This window comes from Pleurodeles waltl, chromosome 5, assembly GCF_031143425.1.
Source record: "Pleurodeles waltl isolate 20211129_DDA chromosome 5, aPleWal1.hap1.20221129, whole genome shotgun sequence".
Classification (NCBI taxonomy): Eukaryota; Metazoa; Chordata; class Amphibia; order Caudata; family Salamandridae; genus Pleurodeles; species Pleurodeles waltl.
In genome coordinates this window covers 488,459,650-488,472,063 of record NC_090444.1, presented here as the reverse complement: position 1 = coordinate 488,472,063, position 12,414 = coordinate 488,459,650, and positions in this window count along the sequence as shown.

Here is a 12,414-nt window from a genome sequence, read left to right as displayed (position 1 = left end):
AAGAGACCCCCCTGCTTTCCACCCCAGGAGCTAGGATGCATATGGCAGAGCTGCACCCAAACCTCAGATTACTACAAGGAACAAGAATGAAGAAGAAGGACTGCCCTGCTGGACCCCAAACCTGCGCATGGACACTACATTCTGAAAGACTGCACTAGCGGCACACTTGGGCTTCACCACAAAAAGGACTTTGCCTGTCTTCGACTACTTCAAGAAAGGACTCCCTATTTGCTACAGGTAGAAAATAGCTGACCAGAGTCCCATGCATCAAAGCCTGAAGAAACTGACCAGCTGACCACTGCCGAGTAGTCATTTTTGAGTTTGAACCAGATGCATTCTGGTAGTAGGAGTCCTACCCTCATGGAGCAACTCAGAGCTTGTGGAGCTTTGGGATGAGCTGCGGACTCCTAAAGGACCTTCAAAGACCTTCTGGAAGAAGATCCAGAACTTTGGAGAAGATTGGAAAAAAACTCCATAGAGGGATAGACTCAACATCGTGACCTGGCCTGACTTGCAGGTTCACCCCACTTAAAAGCCCCAGAGCACAAGACTTCCAAGATTTGACCTGCGGCTCCTGGAAATGCAATCTGACAAAGTTGACTCAATATAGGCTTGCTGTGGGAGATTGTCTGATGTCAGAGAGAAAAAGCTCCAAAAAAGTCAAAACACAAAAAGTTGACTGAGGTTTCTCACGCAGTGTATCGGAGGAGGGCTCCCGGGATGTCGGATCCAAGTTCAAGTTCGGCCCAGACAAAGATTTCCATCCTGAAAAATCGACTAAGTCCAAAGGCAGAATTCTTCACCGAGTCTTCTAAATGTGTATCCAAAGAGGGCTCCAGGGAGGTCGGATCCAATCTACGACTTCAGCATGGTTAGAAATGTCCTGAAAAAATGAATAAGTCCGAAGGTAAAACTTTGACCTAGGCCTCCTGCTCACTTTAGTCGAGCAGGGCTCCACCACGGTTGGCCTAAAATTTTGAATTTGCCCCAGTCGAGAGCGACCTGTTGTCCAGATTAGCGCTTGAAGTTTCTATGTGGTAAAAAACATTTAGGCCCTCATTATAACATTGGCGGTCCAGCTGTGCTATGCTGGCAGTGGCGGTAACACTGCTGATGGCATGTTGGTGCTGGACCACCAGATTATGAGCACGGTGGTGAACAGCCCATTCATCGTCTGTACCGCCAGGGCGGTCGGACCACCATAGACCTGGTGGTACACCATAGACCGCTGATGCTATTTGGAGCCTCCTTTCAACCAGGAACACCGCCAGGAAATCCCTGGCAGAAAGGATACTGGCAACAGTAATTTACATTCCTGTTGCCAGTATGTGACTCCTCCCAGCCCCCCCCCACACAGCCATGGTCCCCCCTAGGCCCCTAGAGACACCCCCACCCCAAACCATCCAAGCATGCACGCAGCACACACACACACACGCACACACACACATACAATCATGCATTCACAAACTCATACAGACAAACACATACACTTGCACACCCCCACCACCCCTTCATCCATCCATGCACTCACACAGACACTCACAATCACACACATATACGCGCACAAACACCACCCCCCTCCAATCACACAAACGCATAACCCCATACATGCACCCCCCCATCGGACGGGCACTTAACTTTGCACATTGGTCTTCCAGGAGGGGATGGCGTCCTTGGGGCCTGCTCTGCCGTCAGCGCCCCATCACCACAACACCACCACGCCTATTACCAACTCGTAATAGGCATGGCGGTGTTGTGATGATGTGGCGGTGCAAGTGGAGCAGCCTCCACTGCACCTCTGACCACCAGTATGCCAGCAGTCAAAATATGGCAGCCAGATGAGCGCCATCCCTGGTGGTCTTGTGGCTGGCGGGACTTCGGCGGTCTAGGATATAGACCGCCGAAGTCATAATGAGGGCCTTGATCTTTAAAAGTTAATATCTCTGGTTCCCCTTATCTGATTTTTATCATTTCGGTGTCAAATTAAAGATACACACGAGTATCCTAAATTAAGCATAATTGCTTTGTTGCCAAGCTACTAAGGGTTGAGCTGGGATTAATTTATTGAGACCTAACTGGACATAGTGGGGAGTTAGTGGCCTATTGCTAAGTGTAGGTACTTACCTGCTCTTACCAATAATCCACTTTCCAACAATCTCTCTGTGAAAGTGAGTGTGAGAGTTTCTGATTGTGTGTGAAAGTGGGTATGAGAGTGTCTGTCTAGATGTGTAGTGTAAGACTTTCTCTGTAAGTGTGGCAGTGGATGTGGCAGTGGCCATGTTTCTGTGAGAGTGCATATGAGTCTCTGTATGGGTGTCAGACTGAATGTCAGAGTGTGTCTCTGGATGTGAGACAAAGTGTAAGAACATCTTTATGAGTGTGATAGAGCCTGGGAGGGAGAGTAAATGTAACTGTCTGAGTCTGGATTTGAGAATGAGTATGACAGAGTGTGTTTGTGTCTGTGTGGGTGTGAGAGTGAGGGTCAAAGTGTGTCACTGAGTGTGAGTCTATGTGTCACAATGTCTCACTGGGTGTGACACTGAGTGTGAAAGTCTCTGTCTGCATGTGAAAGAGAGTGTGACAGTGTGTGCCTCAATGTGAAAATAGGTGTAAGAGCATCTCTCTGATTGTGAGAGTGCCCATGGAACTCTCTGTGTGGCTGAGGGAGTGGGTGTCTGAGAGTGTCTCTTGATGTGAGACTACATGTGACAATGTCTGGCTGGGTGTGGGAGTAAGTGTGAGAGTCTCAGTCTTGGTGTGAGATGGAGTATGACACTGTGTGCCTGAACCTGAGAGTGGGTGTAAGAGTATCTCTCTCTGAATCTGAGCATCAGAATGGATGTGAGTGTGGGTGTAAGAATGTCTGTGTGGGTGTGAGAGTGGATGTGACAGTGTCTATCTGGGTGTAAGAGTGGTTGTTAGCGTGTTTCTTCTGGGTGATTCAATAGGTGAATTAATTTATATCTATTTTTGTTACATGTTGTGAAACCTGCAGATCCACCTGTGGATTTACACCAGGGGCCATGCTGAGCTGCGCAGATTGATTCACAGTTTTCAGAATCCGTCAAAATAATACATTTTAAGGCACTTGAAGACCATTTTTACTTTTTGACTGCAAGTATATAACACCCATGGGGTTAGGGCACCTCTACCCTAATCACATCATCTACATTCAGCGAAGATTTTACCCGTTGGGGACATTTCCTGATTAAATAATATGGTGTCTGCAACATTCTAGTGAGGTTGCAGTCAGCCAATCAAATCCTCCCTGTAGCGCGTGAATCTGCAGATTGATCCACAAAAAAACGCAGTAAATCTGTGGAACTAGATATCTATATTATTTGGCATTACTTTACTCTAAAACTACTGAACTGATTTTTTAGACAAAACCATAATGTCCACCTTCCAAAGCAGACAAACAAAAAGAGCTAACTGTCCCCAAATAAATGAGGAAAAGGGCCTTCTATTTTAAAGAATTTTTCATACAATATGCAGGGGTGGCAGGGGAAAACACAAAATTAAACCATAGAAAACAGTCATTTTTTAATGCTACTCAAATCATTACTGTGAAGTTGAGCGAATGCCAATGCAGAAATAGACTTTAACTTTTTTGATGAATGCCACATGGAATACATTTTGTTAATCTGCCATATCTGTAGCAATATATATCCCTAGATCAGTAGTTCCCAACCTTTTGACTTCTGTGGACCCCCACTTTATCATTACCGGGACCCAGGAACCCCACTGAATCAATATTGGAATCCAACAACCCCCCAACTGAGTCATTAATAGAAGCCAGGGACTCTGGGCTAAACAATGTTAATGATTTGAAATACAAAACAATACACAAAAAAATACAAAAACAAGCATTCATCAAACACATACACAAATGATACATTGTATTTAATTTGCAAACAAAAAAAATAAAAAAAATAAAAGATGTCATTTTAATAGGAAGGTTGAAGTTTTTCTAAATTCAATTGAAGCCACACATCATCCATACTATATCCTGTTTGATATACCTGGACTGCTCCCACAAATCAATCTGAGGATACTCATTTAGTTTTTAGTCTCAAATTTGCAATTCTTTGACAGTTACATTATGTTTTAGAATTTTTAATTGTACATTTAGGCATACAAAATATATTAATCTGTTAATATTATTTAATTTTTTAAGCAGTCGCGGACCCCTGAGGAGACTTTGCGGACCCCGGGGTCCCCGGACTACAGGTTGGGAACCACTGCCCTAGATAGTGCTTGTGTTTGGCATTAGATGCTACTTTGATTTCTTGTGGATGGATATATGGGGAATAATTAAAAAGGAGCATATCAATGTTACACAGATTGATTTTACAGCCTCTCAAGGTTTCTGAGATTAGAAAAAATAATTTATAAATGTTTTAGTATTGACCACCCAGTTTTCATTATCCAAATATTGTTTACAGAAGATCCACCTTCTTGGATGACAAGACTGAAAATGGTTAGTAAACTCCATTTCAAGTACACAATGATTTGAGAACCCACTGGGACAAAACCACTGAATTTTTAATTTGAAGAAGGATGAAATTAGAAAAGAGTCAAATCCAAATAAAAAAAAACTTTATCGGATCATGGTCTTAAAAGCAAAATACAGTTAAATTAGATAAAACATATACATATTCATTACAAGAGAATAAAAACAGACAAACCATTTCAGTATTACAGAGAACGCATAACATTTCCTGGTAATAAGTGCACTCTTTAAAATTTAGAATAGCATAATATATATCGGGTGAGTTTCATTTCTGTAGATATGCCAAAGCCGCATGATGCTATCTAATGTTGGCAGCTCACAAGCGAGATACCAAAAAATATCTGTGCGGACCACTATAAATTTTGCAAAATAACATGAAGCGGGTAATGCTTTGAGGTTGGAGTTTTGACATATTTCGAGCAAATCAAATCACCTACCATGTATCAGAAAAGCAATTAAGAAATGCACAGTACTATGTTTTAATCGAGTAATCTAAAATCTCTATTGAAAATCTTAGTTAAAAGTCAGATATGGCTTGAATCCTGCAGAAACATGTAGAGCTCAATGTGCAACCATTGTCTTCAAAGATTCTGCCTTTAAATTATGCTTCTAGGATTTATATGTTAAATATGTATTTTTTATAGTACCTTTAGAAACTATCCCTTATACCCGGGTTATCATAAATCTGGGGAACACCCATGTCAGAGGAAGGATGTTTCAGATATAAAAATCACTGAATTTGAAATACATTATCAAGTACTGGCAATCAATCCTAGGGGCTTTGGACACTCTTGACTCCAGTTGATGCCAGATTTTATACTACACTAAAATAAGGTCCAATCCGATCAAATCCTTCAGGCAGTTCAGGCCTACTTCAGGGTAACAGATTATGATCACCATGGATCTTGGTACTGGCAACAGTTTACAAAAATGCTATCTTCAGTTCTCTGAAGTACGATAGAGTTAGTATGACCCGAAATACCTGCTCCATATAAGGCCACTGCACAGCATTTTGCCTTATAAAAATGAGTAAGTTCCTTCACAGTTCTATGTCGGAGACTTGGTGCAAATCTAAATACTACATAAACAGTTCTCTGGAAGTGGATAGAGCTGGTGTTAAGTAGGTAGAACCAGCTGAGCTCCTCATCAAAAGGGATATCCAGATAGTCAAAAATGTTAACCCTATTTATCAATGAAGATGCTGTCACATGTATTTTAAACTTTGTTTTTCTAGGAAACCTTGGTGTAGCACTTGGACATATTTACCTTTAGTTCAAGCAACTTCCTAAAGAATGCAAACCCATCCAACAAAATCTGTAACCCATTTGCTGTTCTTGCAATGAGGGCAACATCATCTGCATATAAGAGGACTTGGATGGCTCGCTCCCCAGTCTGAGGCATATCCCTGCCACAAATCATGAAATAATCATCCAGGCCATATATATAAAGTAAAAAGAGGAAAGGGGAAAAAATACATCCTTGTCTGACCCCTTGGAAAGATTTTATTCATGAGGTATTGTCTCTATCTTGGTAGTAACACACCTTCAAAAAGGTGTCCCAGTGCAAGAGAAAAAGAAGATTAATCAGCACTTGTTTAACCCAATGGATCTTAGCAGGTCCCATAATTTGGCATGGTTTAAAGTATCAAAGGAACAGGAGAGATCCATAAAGGCAATATGAATGGCACCTCCCCTAGCCTTCACTTACTTCCCTAAACTCAAAGACAAATTAAGACATTGCTCGGACATCCCCCGTACCACAACAAAAAATATATTGAACACGTGAAATTATGTTATTATCCTCCACTCATTTCTCCAATATAGACAGTAAAACAAGACCCAATATTCTAGAGGAGGTGCACAGTAAAAATACGGGAGGGTAACAACAGGGATGATTTCTGTCCCACTTTTAAAATCCAGGGACTATGACTGCCTCTTACTAGGTCTACAGGAGTGGATCAACCATTACTTCACAGAACACATTTGTCACTAAAGGCCCCCATAAATACACATTAGCCTTAAAAATAATGGCCAGAACCGTAGCTGGTCCAGGGGCTTTCCTGTAAGTGGTTTTTTTAATTACATATATTAGTTTACTAAGACTGAATGATTGACTGAAAGCACAGAGAAATGCCATATCCACAATGGAGGATACATCCTCATCCATTTGTGCATTACACTTGGCAACATGATAACTGTTCAAAAATGTTCCTCCCAACTATCTGCACTAATGTGACATAGAAGTTTGGGTTGCTCACAAAAAGGCTTTTCACAACTGCCCAAAAGCTCCTACTGTCCTTACATTTCCTCACTCTATCAAATCAGCCCACCCCTTATATAGAATTTACTCCTTCCTGGATTCTTAGCCTTTTATATGTGCCTGGCAAGCTCTCCTTACATTAACAGCACACCTAGGAAAGGCTTTCAGAGCTTTTATTAGGAAAGTATGGGCTACTGAGAACGTCTTGACAAACTACCTATGAGGATGGTACGAGCATGCCTGAGATAGTCTGACATAGTAAGGAGAAGTCTTCCAAGAGCGTACACACTTCTTCGGCAGATGACAAGCAGGCTCAATGGCAAGGGCTATGCCAGCAATCAGTTTACTTTAAAAACAGTCTCAGTCTATATGGTCCCAGCTAGTGAACATAACTTTACTGCTCGAAAACATGATGGATCTATTCCAGAGGGATTATGTGCCATAGAAAGCTCAAAATCCATAACTATACACAGTGGATTATGGTCACTCGAACAATGAGCAATTACCTTAAACTCTACGAGCATGGGAATCAAACTTCTAGATAATTAAATAAAATCAATTGTGCTAGCAGAACCTTGGCCTCCATCTGTGGGTATTGTTTGGGTAGTAGACAAATGGCATTTCTGAACAATTAAAATGCAATAAATCCCCCTTCGACCTGAGATAAAGTGATGTTGATTCTCATACCCATATAATACACATTTGAGAGCCAAGGTTTTCCACAAACCTAGTTAAAGAACTGTGAGAAATTAGGTAGTTGTTTGACTGGGGTATTAGCTCTGGTCAAGCAACAGCCCCAATCCCTTCCAGGGTAAACCACAAAAAGTCAATAATTTAACCTGTGTTTATCCCAGGGTAGCTTGAGGAGTCTGGGAGTGGATGGAGAACACTGGGGGGTTCAGGACCCAGTCAAGGTGGGTCCAGGAGTTCAAGATGATGGGAGCTTGTTGTGTTCCTGTGACTCTGAACAGAAGGCCAGCTGAACAAGCCCATGGAGTCACTTCTGAAGTACTGGGTGCAGGTGAAGATGCAGACCTCCACAGAAGGGATGGCCTCTGAAGGTTCAAAGCAGGCTCCAGGCAGCAAAGCGGTCCTTCTAGGCATAGCAACAGTCTGGCAGAGTGCACAGCAGTTCACAGCAGCAGGCAGTCCTCTGAGAGTCCTTCCACAGGTCTAGTAGTAAACTGAAGAGTGGGTTGCAGAGCCCTATTTTTACACTCTGGTGCCCTGCTCCTAGAAAGTGGGAGATGTTTCCAGAAATATATTTTATTCCAAAAGGATTCCTTGAAGCTCCAGAAGATTCCTGCTTCTCCTGCCCTGGCTCCAAGCTGGCTGCACTGATAATACATGGTTGTTCAGGTGGCACAGCACAGCCCATTCAAGTGCAAGTGGGGCTGTGATTGGTTCAGCTCCTCCATCAAGTCAGTTAATGGTCCATCCAGGCTCTGCTAATCCCACTATTATGTGACTGTCTGGGGTGAACTTACAAAGTCTCAACTGTCAGTAACATCTAGTCATATTAACTAAGCCAGGCTGCAGGCAAAGAGGGTTAAAGGAAAAAATGCCAACTTTCTAAAAGTGCCATTTTCAAACTTGTAATGATATTTTAAATGTTACCATTAAAGATGGTTTGTTATTGCACGTTCATACATACCAAACATCATACCAACTCTGGTTCAGGAATTACAGCGTATCAAATATAATGACTCCCCAATGTTATCCTATGGGAGGTGTAGCCCTTACTGTATTGAAAATCCAATTTGGGTGTTTTTCAATACTAGGCAATGTAAAACTTAAATGTGCATGTCCTACCTTTTAATTACACAGCACCCTGTTGTATGGGCTACCTAGTGCCTACCTCAGGGGTGACATATATAATAAAAGGGACGTTTTGGCAAGAGGTTTAAAATGCCAAGTGATTAATGCAGTGGTACTCTGCCTTCAGCCTACAGTGGCAGTCCTGGGACATGTTTTAATGGACTACTTAAGGGGATGGGAGCATACGTGCTGCAGGTCCACTGGTAGCATTTAATTTATAGACCCTGGGTATATGATATACCACTCTACAAGGGACTTGCATGCAAATACATATGCCAGTTAGTTGTATGATTATCAAATCATGTATACGGGAGTGAGAACAAGCACTTTAGCACTGGTTATCAGTGGTAAAGTGTGCAGAGTCCTGAGACCACAAGCAAATAATCCAGCACAAGTAGGAAGAGGAAGACAGAGCATTTGGAGGTGACCCTCTAGAGGAGGCCATTTTCTAGATAACCCCTTCTAGCTCAAGGTCAGGGTAGAATATTCAATACCTTGGTAGACTTCCCTGCTTAGGCAATAGAATGTGGACAATGGCCTTCAACAACAGGGGCACTTGACAGTTCTACACCTCTCTGAATTCAGTTGTACCCCTCCATCTATACTCTCCTGAGCCACTGAACTGACACATTAGGAATACTTCTCCTCACCTGTGGACTCCATCTGTACAGCATCTAACCTTGATTTGCACACAGTAGGCAAACAGTACCATCATGGCCAGTAAAGTGATGTGGCCCCCTCTACCCCTTGGATCAGACTTCTGTCCCCAACCAAAGGAAAACTCTGTCCATAAGGACAGCAATCAACAGATGCCACTGGGAGCTGCCAGTGTCATTAACCAGGCCCCAGACCATCTAGGCATCTCTGACCTCTGTGGCTTCCCATAGTGGGGAGGAGTAGTCTGAGGTGTTAGGCACCCTTTCTCTAATGTCTCTCACACCACTTCAGGGTTGGTAACCTGAGACTGGTCACCCAGACCAGGGTCCGTACCCTGAGAATGAACAGGGGTGAGGGTTGCATCCTTTTTTCCACTCCCATACCTACATGGGCTTCCAAACCCTTAATTTTGGAAGTGGTAAGTCTAGATGTCTTGGCTTTCAGGGTGCACTGAGCAGCCCCTCTGCCAGGCTCTTCTATCTCCTTTGGAAATTCATTCCCCAGAAGGCAGTCTATGGGCATCTGGGGACTAACTATGGCCATTCTCTGGGTCACCTCCCAACCCCATCCCCATCCTACTTCAAGAATACCAGGACCAAGGGGTGGACAGAGGCCTCCCCCCTGGGCCTGGGTTACCCTATATACCTGACTGGTCTACTGCTCTGGGGAAAATAGCCTTTCCACTACCATGATCCAGCTGGCCAAGGTGTACCTCAGAGCAGGGACCCCATTCACTTTGACCTGGTGGAAGTACCAACTCCCCCCTTCAGGGATCTCCAGTTTCCTCTCTGAGTTCACTCTCCAACTAAAGGAGACCAGGGCATGTATTATCTCCTGCCCCTTCGGACTACATTTCCCTGAGGCCACATGGACAACTCCTGTATAGTTCCCGCCATTAAGTGTTTTTGGGCAGAGTCCCCCTGCTTGTGTCCTAGTTGAGGACATTCAAAGCAGCATGGTTGGAAATGGGGTGCCCTGGTCTACTGCCTACCAGAACCTCCCTCCTTATTCTCAGAAGGGACATGGGGACCTTTACTTTCCCTCTTACCCTGAGACTTGCCTGGGTCTCCGTAGACCTCCCCCTCCCTCTGCTGTGAGAACCTGAGCCACCCTTCTTAACCTCACACCCAGGTATCTTTTTGGACACTCTGGTACAAACCCAGAAGTCTGACTCCTCAGCAAACTTCCTGGGGTCAGGAAGCTTGCTATCTACTAGGTGCTGTTGCAGCTCTGAAATCATCTACCTTGTTGACCTTCACCCAGCCCTTCTTTGCCTTGCTAACAAAATCTGTGAAGTCCACCCAAGCCTGGTTTGGGAGTTTGTGGCTGTTCCTGAAACTTTGCCTTTACTTCTCGGGGGTCAACCCACATTTGGAAAAATAAATGGTCTTCAAAGGTACATACTTGGTCTGGTCCTCTATCTCTAGTGTCGGGAGTGTGTCCCTCCCCACCGTAGGCATGTATCTCCACAAGCTGCCCCCCTGACTCCTGAGACCTTGTGTAACCTCAGGACTACCTCATAGGCTGAAAACCATTTATTTATATCATCCCCCACCACATATTTGGGTGCCAGGTCTTTGGGTGTGCAGAGTATCACCTCTGCACTAGACACTGCTGATTCACTGCCGTCCTTGCTGCTGAAATCCAGTTACTTGGCTTCAATATTCAGCTTCTTAAGTTGGAGTTCATGTTCCACATTTTTCTCCTCCATTCTCAGCTTGGCCATCTCTAACTTGAGCTTTCTTTACTCCCTCTTGTCCTCCAATTCAACTTGTAACAGGTACCTGGATGACACACTAATTCCTGCCCCATCCTGAGTATCCGGATTCTACTCTGGTGGAAAGGAGGGCTGTCCCTGCAGCTCTGGACTTTCCTCAGGGTCCTGGTTCTCATCCTCATTTGATCCCAGGTCCCCCCTCATCATCATCCTCTGGAGCTGAAGCTTGCAGCCTCTTGACCTCCTCATAGGCTTGGAGGGCTACCTATAATTCTACTTTGGAATATTTCTTGCCCACATTCAGCTCCCTCTCCTAGCAGAGCCTATGCAGATCAACACTAGTGAGTTTGTCAACATACATCAGTTATATGTTCATGGTAGTAGAGGAAGGTAGGGTTATATAACTTTAGAAAAAAATAAAAGCAGCCAATGGAGACTAGGGAGAATTTCAAAAGCAGTCACTCTGAAGCCAAATGATTTATCTGGGATTTTTGTGTAACACAAATCACTATATGATACTGCACAAACACAAGTCCTGATCCACAATACTGAACAACAGTGTGAGAACATGGGTGGTGGTTAACTGGGTTGTGAGCCCTGGTGAAGCAACAGCCACAGCCCTTTGTAGGGTGATCCACAAAAAAGTCACTAATTTAACCTGTGCTTAACCCTGGGCATCTTGGCACAAAGAGCAGTCAGGCTAAACTTAGAAGCAATGTGTAAAGCAATTATGCACTACACAAACAGCAATACAGTGAAAACACAGCACACTAAAATTCCCAAACTAATTTGCAAAACAAGAGTCCATTTTAATACATTATTTGATACTAAAACCATCAAAATCCAATTATTATAAGTGGAGTTATGAATTTTTAAAACTTTAGGTTCAAAATATAGGGCCTGATTCTAACTTTGGAGGACGGTGTTAAACCGTTCCAAAAGTGGCGGATATACCACCTACCGGATTACGAGTTCCATAGGATATAATGGACTCGTAATACGGTAGGTGGTATATCCGCCACTTTTGGGACGGTTTAACACCGTCCTCCAAAGTTAGAATCAGGCCCATAATGTCCTAAGTTTCAGAAAATGGACATCCAAGAACCTTTAGCACCACAACAAAGGGTCTGGGAGTGGATGGAGACCACTTGATGGTTCAGGCATCACTCAGGCTTGGTCCAAGTGTGGGTTAAAGATGGTGGGAACCTGTTAGGTCCCTGTGGCTCTGAACAGGAGGCTAGCAAAACTAGTCCTTGGAGTCATTTCTGAAGTCCTGGGTGCAGGTAAAGATGCAGATCCCCACATCAGGGCTGGCCTCTGAAGGTTAAAGACAGGATCTAGGCAGCAAAGCAATCCTTCCAGGTACAACAGCAGTCTGGCAGAGTGCACTGCAGGTCACAGCAGCAGGCAGTCCTCTGAGAGTATTTCCGCAGGTCCAGTAGTAAACTGA